Source organism: Leptonychotes weddellii, chromosome 9 (genome assembly GCF_054177405.1).
Source record: "Leptonychotes weddellii isolate Sample4059 chromosome 9, ASM5417740v2, whole genome shotgun sequence".
Taxonomy (NCBI): domain Eukaryota; kingdom Metazoa; phylum Chordata; class Mammalia; order Carnivora; family Phocidae; genus Leptonychotes; species Leptonychotes weddellii.
The window spans coordinates 3,264,686-3,284,520 of NC_138377.1; the positions used below are offsets into that span (position 1 = coordinate 3,264,686).

The 19,835-nt window shown below is 46.5% G+C and overlaps 1 long non-coding RNA gene across 1 annotated transcript; it reads right to left on the minus strand.

Moving 5' to 3' along the window:
- Positions 1–1,810: 1,810 nt before the first annotated feature.
- LOC145723357 (uncharacterized) lies at positions 1,811–19,315 on the minus strand. The gene is made up of 3 exons (XR_014148286.1): positions 16,896–19,315; positions 13,932–14,023; positions 1,811–4,941 (listed from the first exon to the last, which is right to left on the minus strand). It is a non-coding gene; the product is annotated as an uncharacterized LOC145723357 (long non-coding RNA).
- Between the last annotated feature and the right edge of the window lie 520 nt (positions 19,316–19,835).

The following is a 19,835-nucleotide window of genomic DNA, read 5'->3' on the forward strand; positions in this document are numbered from 1 at the left end:
AACCCTTTCCAGGTACCGTGAGGTCGGTGTTGACATCAGAACCAGTGCTCCAACTCGACTCTGAAGCTGGATGGCAGATAGGGAGGAAGTGGGCCGTGGAACGTGCCTCGTCTGTAAGCAGACACAGCAGGGCCAACCAGATCTTCGTGGAGGAGCCGTGTTGAGTCCAGAGCCAGGGCATCTTCCCCAAGACGACTACACTTGATATGGGAAAAAGATAGACTGTACACGTATCGTCAATGACAAAAATGAGTCAGTGAGTCTTCAAGTACCTGGAGTGGCATCATCTCGTGAGCACCCACACCTGCACTGGGTCTTGAAGCCATCTGAGGACCGCTTGGAGGATGACAAGAGGCAGAACGTGTAATATCCCTCCTTCACGAACATTTGAGGCACTGACCACCATTTCTTCAAGTACTATGGGGGGACGTGCCAACGTGGAAGCAGGACACCTTCCTAGAGGGTATCATTGTCCTAGGGAAGCCCTTGGAGGCTGCGTTTGACACTGAGGAGAAGACTGTGTTGCAAGCATTAACAGATTAAGTACACATCTAACAGTCTACCGTGCCGCCAAGTACCACGGAGCAGACAGGGTGCTGAGGGAGACCAGTGTCGCTTCTCTAACTTCAGGCTCTCTCCAGGATGGTTTGGATGGCTGGGCTAGATACCAAGAAGCGGTTTACCGTCCCACATACATATTCAAAATGTATGTGGGACGGTAAACCATTTCTTCAAGTACCGCACGAGGGCAGTGATGACCGGAGGAAGGCTCACGTCCACAAAGTTGCCTCTGGGGACCTCTTCGGGGCTGCATTTGATGCTGAGAAGCAGCGGGTCATGGTGTACACTAAACAAGAGTTGCGTGGTCAACCATGTCACTGAATGCCAGAGAGCAGCACCGATCCCAGAAAGAATCAAGATCTCCTCCCCAGAGATGGCGAGATTTCCCGAGGCAGAACTTGATATAAGAAGAGCGAGAGTATGTCATTTTGCATCATGCAGAAAAGAACATGCCATACAGAAAACCATGTCTTCGAGCATCATGAAGAGGCCTGGTGTTGGGTCCAGTGGCGCCTCCCCGAAGACAGCGTCGTTTCCAGGAGCCTCGAGGATGGATTTGATACTGAGGGTTAGTGGACCGTGTTACATACGTCACAGATAAAGCGTACGCTATACGGTCTACTATCTCTCCAAGTACCACACAGGGACGCCGAGGACAGAGGTTGAGGACGCGTCCAGAAAGCCTTCCAGAGCTGGGGGAATCAGAGGGCAGGTCGAGCACAACACATGCATCATGCGACAAGCACACACAGGCTAGGAGTCTTGTCTCCACTGTCAGGAGTTGGTGCTGACGCTGGAACTGGTGGCTTATCCCCAAAGCTGGCAACTCCTCCGGGAAGCCCTCCAAGGCTGCAAGTCCCACTGAGCAGAAGTGGACGGTGTTATGGATTTCATGATTCCAGAAATACTGGTTAAGTGCCTACTATGTGCTAGGCACCGTGCTGGATCTGAGGGAATGGGTACATGGGCACAGTGGGAGGGTGGCCATGGCATGTGGCTAACGGGACTGGGGGGCGGGGAGGGGAACGGGTGAGCAAAACGACAACTCTAGGATGGCCTGTGTGCAACCAGAAAGAACACCTGTCTAGTTCTACTGAGCAGGCCAAGCAAGTAGACTCAGGGCATGTGAAGCCCAGGCTGTAAACCCGAGTATTGGGCATTAAAAAACATATATATATATATATATATATATAAACTTATATAACATATATATATATATATATGCCACAAGCAAAAGACTAATGGCCATCTCTGCCTAAAAGTCAGGGGCATGTCCCAGAGGTCCTCTTAGGCCGACTGGATCTGAGCAGTAACCACCATGCCATCTTCATAAGCAAAGCAGATGTTTGTTTTGGGCAACTGACTCCCTAAGGTCAGAACCTCCGGTTCATCCCCAATCTTGGCACTGCCTCCAGAAAACCCTCTGCGACTGAATGTAATATCGAGCAGAGGGGGACATTAGTACAAACACAGGAACTTCAACATAGGGCAATCTCTCTTCCATGCCACACACAGTGCTGGAGGCTGGACTGCTGGGTCCCCCCGAAGGCAGGATTGGCTCCATGAAGCCCTCCCCAAGCTGGCTGGGCTTCCGGGGAGTGGTGGGCCATGCCACACAAACGCTTCCTCGCGCATACGCCACAGGGCAAACCATCTCTTCAAGCACCACGGCTGAGGCTGGAACCGGCGTCTTTCCCCCCGAGTTGCATCACCTCCAGAAACCCCCCAGAGGGTGCATTGAATAGGCCTTGTCGCACAATTCGGACATCAAACACAGGCACCGGGAATTACCATGGAGCAGTGCCGGAGCTAAACCCAGTGTTCTCTTCCCTCACGTTGGCAACACCTCTGGGGTGCCCTCCGAGGATGGATTGGATACTGAGAGTTAGTGGACCATGTTACATAGGTCAAAAATCATAAAGCCTACGTTCCATAGTCTACCATCTCTTCAGGAACCATGGAGTGGTGCTGACCCCAGACCAGGGCTTGTCCCTGAAGTTGGTGTCACTTCCAGAAAACTCTCTGAGGCCTGATTTGGCACTGGGAAGCAGACACGTGGTGAGCGTAAATGAGCCCCCCTCAAGTGTGGGGGAGCGGTGCAGATGGGGATGAGGCACCTCTACCCTCTCCCAGGAAGTCCGTGCCAACACGGAAAGATTGAGAAGAGGCCAACCATGCAACGTTGGCCATGCTTTGGCCAGGACATGGTCAACTATCTCTTTATCGAGGCAAAGGGCAGTGGTTTGCTCTGTGTGGCAGAAGGGGAAGCTCTAAGGGCAGAGCTCAGTTGTGAAAGGGGGTCCCTCAACTCCTGGGTAACAACCTCCCCGAGCTATGGCAGTCCTTGCCACACACTACACCACCTTGGTATACTCAAGTCACAGACCTGAGTGAGCAGTGGGTTCTTCTAGCTCCTTCTCAGCATCTCCACCTCCCCCAAGAGGCTTTCCTTGGGTCTCTCGGTCCCTTCTCGTAGTCCAACTGTCAAAACCACCACCCCGTAGAAATGGAATGCACAGCCATGACAGTTGGTCTCCAAGGACAGGGCAAGGGCAGGCTCCTGGGCAGCAGGGTGGGAAGACATAGCTATCCTCCAGTCTTGGAACCCAGCACAGAGCATGTCATCCCCCAGCTCCCAATCCAGTTGTTGAAGACCAAACTCCTTAGAATGGCATTCAAGGCTTCAGCCTACATCCCCATCCTCCTCCTGCTCCCGGAGTCCTGACACCACCTCAGGCCTTTGCATCCCGTGACCTTCCCCAGCACCCTGCCTGTGCCCCTCCTCCACCAGCCCAATCCCACCTCCCATGTGGTCAGGCACAGAAATAAGCTCATGTTTATGAAACACCCATGAGATGCTGGATCTGTGAATAAAACAGGGTCTCTGCCCTCCTGCAGCTTCTAGCTTAGCGGGGGAGCCCCGCGTGGAAATAATTACTGCAGAGCATTGACTTCAAAATTAAAAGAGGCCAAAGTGTTGTGAAGGAGCAAGGAATGTTTAGTAAGAAGATCTAACCAGCTGGGGGGAGCTTCTCAGAAGAAGTTTATAGTAAAAGATAAAGGATGAGGAGAATAAGCCCGGAAGAGAGGGGACAAGAGTGGACAATGCAGGGTGGAAGTAGAAGACTGGGTAGAGCACAGACTAGGTGGAACACAATCCAGGTGGAGAATGGACCAGGTGGAGCACGATCCAGATGGAGAATGGACCAGGTGGACATAGACCAGGTGGACACGGACCAGGTGGAGCAGGGACCAGGTGGAACACGGACCAGATGAATGGCCCGTGGACCAGACAGGTGAAGCATGGTCTGGGTGGGGCATGGTAAACAAGAGAGCAGACCTGTGAATGGTGCATGCAGAGCCAGAAACATACCAGAACTAAGGTGCGAGATGGAGACTAGATCATTCAGAGCCTTATAGCAAAATTTAAAGATTCCAGATTTTATCCTCAAGCCACAGGAAAGCCCTTATTAGCTGGTAAAGGACACAAGCTTCGTATTTTTCTAAGACAGGTCTTGCTGATGTGAAAAGACAGTGCTTCTGGGGGCAAGAGTGGGACAGGGAGAGAGTACAAGAGTTCAAAAAAAGAGCGCGGTAGCCCGGGCAGAGGAGGGGTCACAGAAGTGGGGAAAGCACAGTTAGGAAGAAGAGCATGAGAGATTTAGTGATGCCCTGAATGCAGGTAAAAAATGGTGAGCACCAAGAGAAGGTCAAGAATCCGTGCAGGTATCTGGCATGGAAAGTAGGAGAGAAGGGCCCCACTTTCTGAGCTGGGGAGCCCCGGAGGAGAAGCAAGTGTTGGTGGGGGAAGAGGAGTTTAGTTTTGAGTTGCATCAAGTGTGAAGCGCCAGCGAGAGGCCCTAGCAATCAGATGGAGGCCACTGGTCATCTTCATGAAAGTTCCTCCAGTGGAGCAGTAGGGTTGGAAGCCAAATAAAAGTGAAATGCAGAGAAAGCACCAAGAAGGTGTTGGCTAGAGGGAGAAGGTGGTTTCCTGGGATTTTTCAGACTAAAGGCACTACAGCATGCTACGAGCCAACGGGAAGCCTCCAGGAAAGGGGAGAAGCCAGCCATGGCGGTAGAAAGCTCCAGAGGAGCTGGGGGAGATGGAGCCCATGCTCCATGGCAGGTGGCATGTGGTGGCAGTGTGCCATGCACCAGGGGCAGGTGGCTTCCTCCACTGGTCATCAGGGAACGAGAAGCAAGGGGGCAAGGCTAATGGGGAGAAGCTGGGGAGTGCCTTTGGATGGCTTTTGTTTTCTCTGTATCCATGATGGAGAGGACGCCACTCATGTCTCCTCCTGGAATGGGGACTCCTCTGGGCAGGAAGGGGTCACACTGGCCTCTGTTTTGAATCCCCAGTGGCCAGAACCAGACATTCTGTAAATGAATAGCAAGAATATCAAGGAATGAAAGGACGGACAACTGCGAACTGCCGCGATGAACCCTGAAAATATCTTTGCCCTCCTGGATCTCTAGAGAAGCAGGCAAACTCACCCTCCCCGCCCAACTCCCCAACACACGGACACCAGCCTGGACGAGCATCCCCTCAGCTCAGACGGCTGGTGGCTGACAGCCCTTCCCACTCTTCCAGACCCTTGTCGATACCCCACTCACCTCATGTCCATTGGCTCTCTCAATGGTGCATGGATCTTCCCACTCGCATGTGCCCCCCTTGCTCTCCCTCACAGATGCACTTGTCTGCTCCTCAGCGGCTCCCCTTTGCCCTGACTGGTCCACACATCCCCTCAGGCTCTCAGCTATGAGCACATCCTTGCTAGCACCAAGCTTTGTGGGGGCCGAGGCCACCCTGACTTATTGTTCCTGCATCTCCATAGCTCACAGGCTCGAGGGGATAGAGACGGATCCTCGACCCACATGTTGTTAAGAGATCAGGGGAGTGCACAAAATGCTAGGATTTGGGGCTTACAACACCCATAGTCCAGAAACGGCAAGGAGCCTCAGCTCCCACAGAAGAGGCCAGGCCCAGAGAAAGCAAAGAGAGGCAGTTCTCTCCTCCTAAAGACTAGGGCACAGGGAGGGAAGGCCAACAGGAGACAGCAATGAGACACACCCACCCCCCCTTAGACCTCATCATCTGGAAGCTCATAAATAGGAGGAACGGGAAAAAAAACAGATACACACTCGTCTTAATAATGACGCAAAGTCAGAGAACACGATATCATTTTTTTTTTTACCATAGCCAAATACAGATATAAGTATGCTTTTAAAAAAAAAACCCTGAAATGTAAACACTAAGACACTTACAAACTGGTTGTATGCTCTCTGAATTACCAGAGAAAATTTTTAAAAAGAAAAATGTGGTCTATATGATAAAAGATATCAGGAAAGAAAGGATGAGACAAATAAAGCAAACATTAGTACAGTTGTTTTAAGTCCAAACAAGACAATCAAAAAACAAAAACGTAAATGGGTTACACACCCTGAAAAAGGAGAGTTTTCAAGTCAAGGCAAAAGCCTCAAATACAAAGTATCTGCCATCTACTTGAGGCACACTTTAAATAATTAACTCAAGAAAAGAATCAAATCCAAGGAATGGGCACAGATAAATAGGAAGGCCTCAATTTTCATGCATCTGGCTTTCAGACAACCCACACTATCATGCAATGACATCTCAAAAACCACAAAATTTATACAACAGCTGACTGCCAGCAATCAACTCCCTATCAACAGCACCCCCAGTTTTGCATATACAGCAATTTGTTCAATTTGTGCAGTTGCCTAAATATCTCCTTGCAGAGGCTTCCAAAGGGTATTCCAAGGGGCACCTGGGGTCCCCCATGCCTCTGATGGGATGATGCCCACAGCTTGAGTTCACCGCCCAGCTCCAAATAGGGCAGCACTGATTTGATCTATTTTACTTATTGGGCTTCTGGGTAATATTTGGTCTGAATAAAGAGGTTGGCTGCATTTGAGAACCAGTATTTAATTACAGTTTGCTCTTACTGTTTTGTAAAATAACTGAAAAATGGAAAAATAAAATTGCTGATACCTGTGGTTAAGAGCATAGATCTCATATATACTTAAGAAATTAAGATGAAGATGGAAATTGTTAGGCAGACCCAATGTGGCCAATCTCTAGCCTCAATAATTGAATTTAAGGCAGTCAACTATTTGCTTGAAAAGAATAAAATTAAAGAACATCCGTGGAATGCTAGAAATTGCCTAGAAATGTGCAGAATATTGAGCTCTCAAGGAACAGAACACTCAGGAACATGCAAGTCTCTGGTTCAACTTCCAAACAACATTTTGCCTTGAATTCAGACTTCCAGGAACAATTACATGGGAGGGTAGGGCTACCTAACTCAGGAACTCAAAAGAAAATAAAACAGAAGTGTCTCTGCAATTTCAAGCACCCAAGAGCAAAATCATTAAACAGGTTGATAAAAACCACCTCTCAGAGGTGGAAGGTACAATCCACAACAATGATATAACATTCACAAACATTTACATTAGGAATAAAATAGCATCCAAAGGAAATGGAGAAACAGATAGAAACAATTTCCAGGGTCCTCTCAGTCCTCAAGACATCAAATAGTCAAAAAAGTAATGATAAACAAATTCAGAGGCAAGCAACATCATAGTTAACAGAAAATGAGAAATAAAGAAAAGAAGCTTACTTCATCAATATTAAGTTACACTGTCCAAAAATCTCTGACTCATGTAACAAAACAAACAGATAAATGTTATAAACTCTTAGAATGAGATTGTTAAATTTTTAGATTACTTCATTCTTTACGAAGAAAACCCAAAAGAATAGACTGAAAGCCTAGTAAAACAAAATGTCTTTAATCAAAATCTATACCCTATAAATGAGATGTACACCTTACTTTTAAAGGTCCATGGAATGTTTACAGAATTGATTATATAAAGCACAAAGAAGACATCCATAAATTCCCCAAAGTAGAATCTATATATCCACATTCTCTAGCCACAGTGAAATATAACCACAATTGAATAAAACAAGATAAGGAACACACAACCCAAATCAATTAGAAATCAATTTTTAAATAAGCTCTACTTTTTCACATTAAATTCAGATAATCATTTCTTCTAAGCATAAGAAGAAATGAAAAGCATAATTACAAATATTTTTAAATATTTTTAAAACTACATATTAAAACTTATGCAGTCAACATTGCAAGCAGAGGCAAATTCATACCATGAAATGTTTTCATTATTTAAGAAGAATAACATAAGGAATATATGGACAGATCCACAAAACAAGCTTCAGGAAAAGCAGAAGGAAGGAATCAATAAAGATAAAGGCAGATATTGTTGAATTTGAACACACACACACACACACACACAAACAGTTGAATTGATAAATTATTCCAAAAACTGATTCTTTGAAAAACCTCTAATAGAGACACTCCTCTAGCTCATCTAATAAAAAAGAGATAAAGTACACATACACAAAATTAAGAATGACAGAAGTGATACAATCATAGAAATAGATTAGAATGTTATAAAAATACTATTTATAACTCTATGCTAACCAGATTTTAAATCTCAGAAAAATCTATTATTTTCTAGGATTAATAATAGGTTTTAAAAAAAATCACCGAGCACTCACTATGTGCCAGACAAGGGGCAAGGTACTTTATCTCTTCAATCCTCACAGTGGCACTCTTAGCTACAGGCTCTCATTTTAATCATTTAACAACTGAGGAAACTAAGAAATAGGAAGGAGACATATTTTTCCCAAGGTCACATGGGAAATGACAGAACAAGAATTTGAACCCAAGTTGTCTGATTCCAGTACCTGCACATTTAAATGCTAGGCTATATTAGAAAAAGAAGCATATATTCTACAGATGCAAAAAATAGGAAGAATCCAATAAATACAGAAGAAACAGGAAAAGTTGTCAAAGAATTATCCCAGGAGAGTTATATGGGTGAGTTCTTTCAAGCTTTCATGGAATAGATCGTTCAATTGATGTATATATGGTACAGAATACAGAAAAAGATGGTATGTTCCCTAATTCATTTTACAAAGCCAGCATAACTTTGATACCAAAACCAACAAAAAATAAATTTGAAAACTCCAAAGCGAAATCCTAACAAAACAAATCATGTGGTATATTAGAAGAACAATACTCCATAACCAGGTAGAATTTGATCCAAAAAAAATGTTTCAAAGTTATGAAACATTATTATAATTCATGCATCAACAAGTCAACAACACAAATATCACTACATATTAATCAAAAAAGCATTTCAAAAGTTCTAAATCCATTCCTGATTTTTAAAGTCATATATGAACTAAAAATAAATACTTCATTAGCATTATGAAAAACATATACCTAAAAAATTATTTGTTATTGTACTTAACAGTGAACCAGAAACAAGATGAAGATTTCTATTTTCAACAATTTAATGTTTTGGAATATCTAGCCAATGCTGTAAGACAAGAAAGAGAAATAGAAGAGATAAAATATTGAAAAAGAGGCAAAATTAGTATTATATAGAAGTGAATGACTTTTACCTAGAAGTTCCAAAACATTCAACTAAGAACTTGTAGAAAAAGGAAAGAATTCAATGAGACAGCCAATAACAATAAAAATGCAATCTCTTCCCTACATGCTACTAGTAACCAGTTAGAAAATATAAGGGAACAAATTCACAATAGAAACGTGTAAACAATATTTAATTCCTTGAAATAAACTTAATGATGAATTGTGAATTTGTCAAATTTGACAAATTGTGAAAATATATATATATACTATATATATTACTATGAAAGATTATACAAAGCCCAAGTATCAAAAAATATAAATTCTCTTTAATTCACAATTTTATAAAATTCCACAGAAAATCTATAAAGAATGTCTTTAACTTCCTAATATTACTAAAATTCATCTAGAAAAATAAACAAGTGAGACTAATGAAAAAAATATTGATATGAGAATGAAAGACAATTGCTACCAAATAATAACACGTATTATAACAATACTGTATTAAAACAAACCAATACAAGTGTAAGGATAAACAGATTAATTGAATAATAGAAAGCCACAACAAGAAATAAAAACTATTAAAAAAAAAAAAAAAGAAAGAAAAACTATTGAAGTATCTAGCATGTGGTACATACAGAAATAGAACATACAGTTATTTCTTACAATAAATAAATGATTAAAGATTCAAATATAAAAGATGAAATCATGAAAGAACTAGAAAAATTGTAAGTGCCTATAGAAGCTCAGGGTGGGAAAGGCTTTTCTAAGAAAAAAAGAAAGTATAAGGAAAAAATTAGTGATAGAGTTTTAGAAAATAAAAATCTTTTAAATAAAAAAGAAAAAAATGAAAAACCCCATGAGTAAAATGGAATGGCAGATGAAAATGGCAGGGGGTGGTGGGAGTGGGATGAGCATTGGTACTATGGGATAGAAAAAGTTACTATTCTTATTTAAAAAGTCTTATAAGATAAAAATAAAAGAGGAACATGCCAATAGAGAAAAATAGGTAAATGACTTTCAGTTCAATATGGTGAATTAAATACAGATGTTCACCTGCCTTCCCCCTTAAAACTGTGTTAAATGGGGGTGAAGAGATTTTCATTTTGAGATAAGCACACAGGGACAAAGACAAGAAGACAGGAGTGGAAACTGATTCAGAACTGGGAAAACCAAATTTAAACTGGCTGTGAAGAAGGTTGAAATAAAGCCTGGTGTATCCCAAGGAATCCACAGAAGTCTCAGGAATTGACAGCACCAGACGCCTTGATGTCGCAGGAAAATCTGAGCCTAAATAGGATGAAGTGGCTGAAAGTCTGTTTAAGAAGAAGGCAGGTCCCCAAATCCTCAACCCCCCGTGCAGTCTCCCTGATCCTGAGAGAAGACTGAAAATGTACACAGAAAGTAATAGAGAGGTGACTAACACAGAAACAGCAAGCACAACTGAGGGTAAGAGTTCTAAATTAAAAAGAGGAGGGCTCCTGGGTGGCTCAGTCGTTAAGTGTCTGCCTTCGGCTCAGGTCATGATCCCAGGGTCCTGGGATCGAGCCCCACATCGGGCTCCCTGCTCGGCAGGAAGCCTGCTTCTCCCTCTCCCACTCCCCCTGCTTGTGTTCCTGCTCTCGCTGTCTCTCTCTCTGTCAAATAAATAAATAAAATCTTTAAAAATTAATTAATTAATTAATTAAAAAGAGGAAGAAGGCAAAATTATCAAGCTGGATGTTGAGACCCCCTTTCTTCCTCCTCATACCTCCCAGGGCACTGGCAGCCAGATATACTCTAGGCCAGAAACTAAAAAACCTTTGGAGCATCTGAGCAGTCCAAAAGAAAAATATTTTAACACACTAAACATGGGGTGCACTAGCTAGCTCATTCTAGAACCCACACCTCACAAGTCCCAACTAGATCATCAGTTTGAATGCTGAGAGCTACCAAAGAGCTCATTAGTGTATTTGTGTGTGTGTATGTGTGTGTGTGTCTATATCTATACATTGATCTCTATCACCAGAGAGTGGAGGAAAGAATGCTAACATGGAAGTCAGAGACGCATATACTTGGAAGGAAAAAAAAAAAAAAAAAGCTTGGAGACTGCATGAAGAAGAAAATTTCAGAAAAACTACCATTAATATTATCAGGGATATCAAATATTATCAGGAATATCAAAACAATCACATCCATGAAACAAAATGTTATAAAATAATACTTGGAGTGTAATTTAAAAACCTTACAAATAAGAGATTGATTTCTTAGAGAAATCTCTCAGAAAGAGAACAAAGAAATTGAGGGTTGAAAATCAGAGGAAAAAACATGGGAATATTAAAGAACCAGTCAAAGAGATCCAACATACAAAAAATAAAAGTTCTAGAAAAATGGTTGGATGGAAATTATCCAAGGATTGTTCAAAAAAAATGTCCACACCAAGTTTCAGATCAAAAGGGCCTAGCAAAATGGATGAACATAGATCCACATCAAGATGCACATGCATGAAACTTAAAACCCTAGAAGACAAGAAGAAAATCTTGCACATTCCAGAAAGGGAGGAAAAAAAGAACACATACAAGGGATGATGAATCACAAAGGTTTCAGACTTCTCATCACGAGCACTGGAAGTTAGAAGACAATTATGTCTGCTTTCAAAATCTGAGGGGAAGAAAGATGACCAACCAGAATTCTATACCCGGCCAAACTATCCATGTCATTGTGAAGTAGACATTCTCCTTTTCAGATGTCAAAAGTCTTCAAAAATTTACCTCCCCTGAACCCTTTCTGAGATAACTGCTAGAGGATGCACTCCAGCAAAACAGGGGAGTAAACAAAGAAAGATAACCCAAGATTTATGAAATCAGGGATCCAACCAAGGAGAGAGGATCAGGGGACTCCCTGGGGAGAGAATGAGGGCAGGAACCCCAAAGATCAAGCAATCTGGAACAGAAGAGGCAAGAAGCCTCCAGGAAGAGATTTCTTTGAAAAGATAAAACACATTTAGAAAACTTGTTTGAATGTATTGAGAGGCTTGAAATAAATCTGATAGGTTCACTTAAAACTAACCAAAAGAAACAAGCAAACACCCAGATAATTATTAATTCCAAAGAAAACAAAAAGTTTTGATGGACAGGTAAATAATCATAATGTTGCTGCTCAGCTGTCAAGAGTGTTTCCATGGTTATAATAATGTAAACACTGAATACTGACCAAACCAAAACTATAAACCAAACATATTAAAAGGATGGGGCATAGAGGTATGCTCATGGATGGTGAGGCCAAGGACATATGCTCTGGGGTTGAAAAATCAAGCTTAAAAAAAAAAAAAACGCCAGAAAAATAAGAATGTTACTTAGAAAAATGGATGTAAATGTCAAAAGGATGAGTTAAAAGAATCAAAAGCAGGAGCAGGATTTGGGGTGGGGTTGGGAGAGGAGGGACTGGTGCCTCCACAACAGGCTTATAGGACTATTTGACTCTTAAAATGATGCATATGCCAGACTTCAACAAAAATAAAACTAAGGGAAAGATGAAAAATGCAAGGAACTGGAACTGGCAGGTCAGATACTAAGACCCAGTAAAGACATGTGGGAAATGCTGTGATCACAGGTAATGAAAGAACTGACAATGATGTGTGTTAACAAATTTGCAAATATCAAAAACTTGATAATTCCCATGGAAACTGGCACTTCTTAAACTAATTCTGAGATTGCAAGTTGGTGCCAAGTTTAAGGAGGGCAAGTTGGCCATAAAATGTTCACACGTCTGACATGGCCATCCCACTTTGAGAATGAACTTCAGGAAACAAATCGGACACATATGTCAGATGAACAAAGATGCTCACCCCAACTTACACAATCCAGCTTTGAAAATTATCTAAAAATCTGCTAAGAGAGGAACCTATTAAATCAGTTAGGAGGTAGTAATTTGCTAGCATACTCCATAACCACTAAAACATCACAAGCTAGAAAATTACCTACTGGCATGGGAAGATATTCAGGATATAGAGTTAGATGATAAAATAGGATGACAATAATGAGCCCAATTAAAAATATACATACATAATATATGTGTATAAACACGCACATGTGTGCCCCCACACACACACACATACATACGTGTGCACACACACACGCACCCACTTATGTAATTTACAGCAGAAAACAAAAGACCAGAGAATGGTCATCAAAATACAGGCAGTGTTCATCTTTGAGTGACTGGGATGAGGGTATTTCCCATTTTTCATTTTGTTCTTTTTAGTATTTTACAAGCTTTTATAATAAACATGTATTTCATTTTTAATGAGAAAAAATACTATTTTTTGGAATTATTATGTGCGATAAGTTTTAGTTATTAGCTTAGTGTCTTTTATGGGGAAAACTCACATGGTTCCATTGTTTATTGCATTTTCCATTATAGTAATGAGTTAACAAAATGCAATTTTATGCATAATTTTTAAAAGAAGACTCATTTCTGCCAGGAGCATGAAGGTAAACCTGAGTCCCAACTCCAGCTGCCAAAAAGGACCCTAGTGTCCAGTCAGCTGTGAAGTGAACATGGTCCCTACCACTTGGATGGGACCAGGAACAAGGGACAGCTCTCTGGGAGCCATGCCCCTACTGACCTCCCCTCTTTGCCTGCACTCCCCCTAGTGCGGCCCTGGGCAACTTCTAACTGGCTTATCTGGCAGACCTGCCCTCCACACAGAGAAGCAGCTTCCAGAAGCGGCCCAGCCTCTGCCTGCCAATGCTCTGGGTGGGCAGTGCAAGCATTCGGGTCCGTCTGAGGCCTCCACACATGCTCTAGGCCATCTTGGATCACCTAGAGTCTTTATATTGTCTAGACCGTGTGTGGCCCTTCACCATGGACACATACGCCTTTTAGAGTGCAACCAGGAAAAGCAGAACTCACCCAGTGAAGCAGGTGCTCCCCCCATCAAAGGTGTCCTCGGGGAAAACTCAGGCTCAAGAAATCACTCCTCCACTGCTCTCCCTGAGGACGACCTTCCAAGACAAGAGGGCCAAGTCACAAGACCAAATCCAACCTGCAGGAGCGTGTCTGACTCACAGGGTATGGGGAACTGGGAAACACTCCATGGGGGGTACTTTGGGAATGGCGAGGCCAGCGCCAGGGACTTGGAGCTGGATCAGAGCTGGCTGCTGCCTTCCAGATCCTCAGAAGTACATGGGAAATGGACAGCTATGGAATCAAACGTGGGAGTTCCACGCAGGGCCGATCCTGAGCACCTCCGGGTTGGGAGACCCTCCCAGAGTGACAGAGCTGAAAGGAGCGGTGAATGGGCATCACAAGAAACTCAGGATGGAGCAAGGTGGAGGAGGGGAAGGAGAGGGGACGAGATAGGGAGACTTCAGATTCCCACCTGTTGCGTTACCACTGTTGTTGGTATTACTACTATTGTCTGTCCCCCAAGGAGTAAATTGATTACAGTCTTAATTCCATGGCACCAGTCACCGATGGTCCATGAATGGTTCTTTTATGATCTCTATTCAGCTTGTGAAGGATTTGGTGCCCATCCATATGCCCTGCATAGCTCCGACCTAGAGCCAGACATTAACCAACGTGCACCCCCCTGTGCTGGGTGGATGTTCCTATAGCCCCGTGGTCTGGCCCCTTGCCACCAGCCCTGACCTCACAGGCTGAGACCCGCCCTTGCCTATGCCCCGATCCTGGGTTCGGAGCTGTGCTGGGGCTGTTTACTCCCTGGCCCATTTTTGTATGGTTCCAACCACACCATTCCTGGACGCTCTCCCTGCTGGAACAGAAATGGGCTGGTCTCAACGACAGATGGACACCCTCCCAATTGAGGCTCTCCTTGAGGCCACGGCAGGGGGAGTTTTGGGGTAAGCGGGCACCCAGTGGGCTCTGGGGTAGGGAGCAAGCCCAGGTGGGCTGAGGGCGGCCCTGGCTCCGCTCCCCTGATGGGCCAGGCCAGGAGTGAGCTAGCTCCACAGCCTGTGTATTTTGAAACATGCTGTTTGGGGCAACTCTAGAGAGCAGGAAGGGAGTTTTCCAGACGCTTCCCTGCAGGATTTTTTACAAAAGGTCCTGTAATCGGTAGACTTTGCCATGAAAGTTTGTTAAGTTCTTTCGTCCTGATGAGCAAACCATAAACATGTGATGCCACGCTCTTAGGACCCCAGCCCCTGGCACAAAGGAGGACGGTGCCACCAGTCTCCCAGGGGGAGCAACAGACTTCTGCACTCTGTGTTCAGGGCACCCCTCTGCTGCCCCTCTCAGCCCTGTGCATTCGGGGGAGGCAACTAGGATGGGGACTGCTGTGCTAGACTTGGGGACACAGCTGAGCTCACTGCACTCATCTGAGCCTCAGTTTCCTTCTCTGCAAGGGGGGAGGGCGATGATGTACCCACCGCAGCAGCAGGGGTGTGAGTGAAGAGCAAGAAGCACCTACCGACTGGAGCCAGCTCTACAAGGGGAGGGGAGAGAGTAAGGGAGGGGCACACCCCCTGGGAGCCACACCCTGAAGAGCCTCTCCCTCCCTTCTTTCACCAATACCTGCCCAGTGCTTTCTAGCTCCCCAACCCCTTTCCTTTGTGCCCCGCTGCACCCCAGGGAACAGCCATCATGCTGCGAGGCCTCATCTTCCAGCCCGTCCCAGCCCCTATTCTGCCCCTTCCTCCTCCAGGGAGGAACCCGAGCCTGCACACAGCGTAGTCCCTGGGAAGGGGTGGCTGACGAGAAAGAGCCCTGGGAGAAGCAGCCAGGAGACCCACAAAGCGAAGGACTCAAACCAGAGGGTCCCGGGCCACCCCCACCATCTTCTGTGGCTCGAAGGGAATCTTCCATCTTTGGTGACCTCCCCCACATTCCAAGTACGGCCTTCCGGAGGCCGATGAGTGCCCACCAGCTGCACAAACAGCCAAACCAAGGAATGTGGGCCCATGGCTCACCAGGGGACTAAATATTTGGATAGGTGACCTGTGGAGCAGTGGGGTTTTGGTGGGGGGGGGGCGGCGAGAGGAGGGTCAGTGCCAAGGGTATGCATAGGCACGAGGGGCAGGAGCCCAGAGTTGCAGGGAAGCAGCAGGGGCCCCAGGGGCACAGGGGGTTGGACAAATGCCCCTTTAAAAATGTCTGAACTCTGGCCCGGGGGTTCTGCAGAGAACCCCATGGGGGGCTATTAGTAAATGAGGCCAGAATCCCAGTGGCGGCCAGGGCAGCGGAGGGGAGGGGACAGCTTAGGAAAGAGAGGCCACGGGAGGGACACATGTGCCCAGGCCTGCCCTTGTTCCCTCTGGACAGTCGCCAGCAGCCCCGGATGGCAGGGGCCACCGGTTCCTGCTGATCCCGGCAACATCTGCCGGGGACAGGGTCCAGCCCCTGCCAAGCGAGCAGGACTGTCTCTTATTTTATCACGTTGATCCGAGGGAAAAGAAAATATAACAAACCGGCCCCAAAGTGACCAGTGAAGATCAAGAGCCTGGAGGACAGCGAGGAGGAGGGCTGGGACCAGAGTCCAAGGGAGAGCCATCTTTTTCCCCACCCCGCCCCCCAACAGGACAGGCAAAATGGTGATGGCAGAGACTCTTGCCATCATCCTTCTCCTGTGTTTACAGATGGGGACACTGAGGCTGGGCGGCCGTTGGCTCCAACCCAAGTCTCACATAGAGGGAAGAGGGAAACGTCACCCTTTGTGAAGGTCCCAAGTGACGGCTGAGGCCCAGCGAGCATGGCAGGCTGGTGGAGGGGGTGGGGGGGGGCGAATGGGCAGCACCCTCGGGCTCGGGGGGCACAGCGGGGGGTGTGGGGCACCCACTGTGAGGCCCAGCTCAGGTGGGAGCTCCATGGGGCACAGCACACAGCAAGATTTCTGCAGGATAAATGAAGGAAACTTACTTCTCTCTCACACAGCGCAGGAGCACAGAACGTGGAGCGCTCCGGTGACTTTGAAGACACAAACTGCTCTTTCCTGGCAGAAAAAGAAAAAAATGTCAAAAGAGAATGAGAGGCCACGAATCGCCCTGTCCTAGAGGCCAATCCCGGGCCTGGCTGCACTCACAGCTCAGCAGGGACAGTGGGACAGCCAGTCACAAGGGCTCGAACACCGAGAACCGTCCTCCGGGCCTGTCTATGTGTCCCTGCATCCCTCCGCTTCCACCCGGGGCCTGCCGCACCTGTGACCCTGGGGCAGCAGCCCCTCAGCCTCCATTCTGGGAGGCAGGAGTGCACTGGGAGGAGCCCTAGCATGGAGTCATGGAGTCATGGCTGCCCTCCCCATCCCCAATTGATGTCACCTGTCTCTGGAGGAAACGGGGAAACTTTTGGCATAATATAATGCTATTACTCTTCTCCTCAGTGTCAGGACCCACAGGCTCTGGTCCTCAGCCCCACCTGGGCCCGCCCCCCAGGGGAAGGGCAAGCCCTAAGCTGAGCCTGCCCCTGAGCATCCCAGTCCCAGCTAGTGCCACATACTTGTCCCATCCATTTCAGGACCAACTCCGTCTCCGCTCCGGCCCCGGGAGGGTTTGAGACCTCCGCCAGAGGCTTGGAGGAAGAGCTGATGGGGCTGAGTGAGCTCACTCCAGTTTCCTTAGAGAAGCAAAACCGAACCGCGGAATTCTGTCTTGCAGACCATCAGCCTACTCAGTGACAGCTGAAGGTTTGTTTTCAATCTTCGCTTCCCTTCTTTGCGAGGAGGCCCCAGCGACCCCCGCAAACCAGACTCGGCTCTGGCCAGTGGCCACAGGGTTTCAAATTTTGAAATGAGCCTTTTGCAAAATGTTCAGTTTCAAGCCCTGGTCCGATTGCCCACATCCTGTCCAAACTTCCTGGGGGAGTGAGATTTATTTAAGAAGGAATAAAATCTCCACGTTCACGTCCTTGAGTGAAAACACGCCCCATCCCAGGCAATTTCAAGGATTAAGGTTACATATCTCTTAATGAGTCACAGGCGGAAGGCAAAGTAGAGTTGGCTGGAGAAGAGGACAGGCCTCAGTAATGAGGAGGTGCTATTCCCCAGTGCCAAGGATCCCAGTTCTCTGCCAGGGATAGAATCTGCCTCCAGAACGGCCTCACAATCGTTCTTGTGTGCATCCATTCACTGTCTCATTCAACCAGCTTCTGATGGATGGACCCACCAGGTTCTGTCCTAGACAGAGGGGGATCCAAAACACCCAAGACCCAGCACCCACCACCGGGCTGGGAAGGCAGACACCAAGCACAGGAGAGGTTTCTGAATGGAGGTCAAATTCATGGCCGTGCAACAGTCCAAACGTGAGGTGACCCAACCGACCAGGGGGAGGCAGGACAAGCCGTCCTGCTACTGCTCCGTGGGAGGACAGGGTCAGAGCAGGAACGTGTGCAAAGGCATGGAGACGCAAATGCACAGACTCAGGGAGGGTCTGCAGGGCAACACACAGGGCCAGGAGTGTGTGGTAGGAGCCAGGGCGAGAGGCCAAGTCACAAAGAACCTGAGCGGGAAGACAAGGAGCTTGGGCTTCCCCATGGGGCTTCTGGAACTCACAAGAGGGCTCTAGGGAGCATGGGACCCTTTCTCATGCATTCTAGAAAATTCTAGATAGACTGTACAGACCACAGTGAGGAAAACAAACTGGAGGAGGGGCAAAAAGACCAATCCAGAAGCTGACGCCAGCCCAAGATGAGGGAAGTCTGGACTGGTGTGGGGGAGGGGATGACAGAGGTAGCCTGGGCATTCCCTGAAGACATGCTGACGGGGCAGGACCGAAGTCGGAGGCAGAGGGAGGGAGGCGTGGGCCAGGGTGGCTGAAACAGGCCACACCAGGTGTGCTCTAGAACATCACAGGGAAGCTAGCGACACAAGGGCCATTTTAAGAAACTCAGAATGAAATGTGGTGGAGGGAGAAGAGGTCAACACATATTCCGCCGGACCCTCAGTCTGTCATCTGGCAGCACGTGTAAGAGAAAACCTTGAAAACTGACGGGCAGATCAAACGCTGACACTCGGCAGAGCGGTCATTAACAAGCACAGGGCTTGCGTGAGACGCGGTGTTTGGCTGGTGGCCACTGCCCGGGTAATAACCACACAACCGCTACACAAACCCTGCAACCCACTCACTCCTCTGTCCTCCAAGGACGTCCAAGGACCCCCACGCCTATGGCCTTGTCCTTTGAGACTGCACCCCCGAACAGAGAAGAGAAGCAGAGAGAGCTTATGGTGAGGGCCAGGCCAGCCGAGCCCAGGCGGCAGGTCAACCAAGCCCCCAGCACCTCGGCTTCATAAAACTCATCACGAGTGTAATTAAGTAATTTTGCTGTGAGAGTTTGTTTAAAATCTAGCTCCCGGGCGCCTGGGTGGCTCAGTCGGTTGAGCGACTGCCTTCGGCTCAGGTCATGATCCCAGGGTCCTGGGATCGAGCCCCGCATCGGGCTCCCTGCTCGGCGGGAAGCCTGCTTCTCCCTCTCCCACTCCCCCTGCTTGTGTTCCCTCTCTCGCTGTGTCTCTCTCTGTCAAATAAATAAATAAAATCTTTAAAAAATTAAAAAATTAAAAAATTAAAAAAAATAAAATAAAATCTAGCTCCCAAGCCTTGGAGCTCCACAAGGGCAGATAGAGGATATGGCTGGTTTCTTGCTATTTATACGCAGCCTCTGAAGCCACAGAAAGAGCCTAATATTTTTTGAACAAAGGAAAGAATGGATGATTAATTCACCATTTTTTTCAAGTCTCGACCTTCTAGTGGACTACATAACACAAAGAGAAGACTCTGTCCTCAAGGAGTACATTCCCTTCGGAAGAAACCAGCAGGTCCTAACGAACACTGTAACACAGGTTCTGTCAGGGGTGTCAGGATGCAC